Source organism: Caenorhabditis briggsae (assembly GCF_000004555.2).
Source record: "Caenorhabditis briggsae complete genome, chrII, whole genome shotgun sequence".
Taxonomy (NCBI): domain Eukaryota; kingdom Metazoa; phylum Nematoda; class Chromadorea; order Rhabditida; family Rhabditidae; genus Caenorhabditis; species Caenorhabditis briggsae.
The window spans coordinates 16,158,539-16,159,739 of record NC_013486.2 but is presented as its reverse complement, the minus strand read 5'-3'; the positions used below and the strand labels follow the sequence as shown (position 1 = coordinate 16,159,739).

General features: G+C 39.3%; 1 protein-coding gene across 1 annotated transcript in view; it reads left to right on the top strand.

Moving 5' to 3' along the window:
* The window catches only part of Cbr-nhl-3, a gene marked incomplete at both ends in the record, with an annotated part of 12,106 nt that overhangs the window by 7,639 nt on the left and 3,266 nt on the right, over positions 1-1,201 (top strand). The gene's annotated exons all lie outside the window — the stretch shown is intronic.

Here is a 1,201-nt window from a genome sequence, read left to right as displayed (position 1 = left end):
TGAATTGCCCCCGTAATACAATTGCATCTCCAGCAGAATTGCGGCTCCGCCGGGAGTACTGTGCAATTTTTAGTCTGGGACACCGTGACGAACAATTGCACAGTTGTTTTTCGAATTTCTTTTTTTTTAAACTACCTACTTAATTTCTGATTTATTTTTATTTTTCTTTGTTTTTTTAACAATATTTTCCATTTATTGAAGCGAGCAACACGAGCAATGAGTTCTGAAGAAGTCCTCGAAGACGTGGAAAACGTAGAAGACGTGGAAGACGTGGAAAACGTGGAAGACGTGGAAGACGTGGAAAACGTGGAAGACGTGGAAAACGTGGAAGACGTGGAAGACGTTGAAAAAGTTGGTGGAAACTCTAGAAAGAGAAAGCGTGGAGCCCACCCCTTGGATTACAAGCTTACGGTGGTGAAATGGGCAGAATCAAAAAATAACACGGAAGCAGCTAAGAAATTTGGAGTTTCAAGACAAAATGTGCAACAATGGAGAGCTCAGAAAGAAAAAATAATAGCAACAATCGCTGAAAATGGAAAAAAGAAAAAACGGCTTGATGGCGCAGGGCGTAAAGTGAATGATAAAGATTTTGATACTAAACTTGCGGAATGGGTCCGAGAGCAAAGAGAAAAAAAGCTTCGTATTACTCGTATTGGAATCCAGAATCGCGCCAAGTCTATTTCAAATAGTGATATGAAGGTTTGAAAACAGATTACCTACTTGAGATTAAACATTAAATGTTGCAGTTCTCGAATGGATGGCTGGTTTCTTTTTTGAAGCGGCATGGATTTTCGAGTAGACGTGCTACAACAGTCTGTCAAAAACCGCCAGAGTTTTATGTGGAGAAAATTATTGACTTTCTCCTTTATGTGGAACGATTAATTGCCATGAATAATTATGACAAAATTTTCGCATGTGATGAGACGGCGGTTTATCTGGATTGTTCGAATAGTTTGACTGTAGCGGATCGAGGATCTAAACAAGTCAGCACACTCAAAAATAACAAGCTAAACGTTTCAATTTCAGGTTTCAGTGAAAACCACGGGACACGAGAAATTGCATGTTACAGTAATGCTGTGCGCTCGATCAGACGGTTTTAAGTGCAAACCTTTTGTACTTTTTCCATAGANAAAAGACCCAGTGCTAAAGTATTGAGGAAACATTTAGAAAAACTTTGCAGTTGGTTTGGTGTGACAGAACA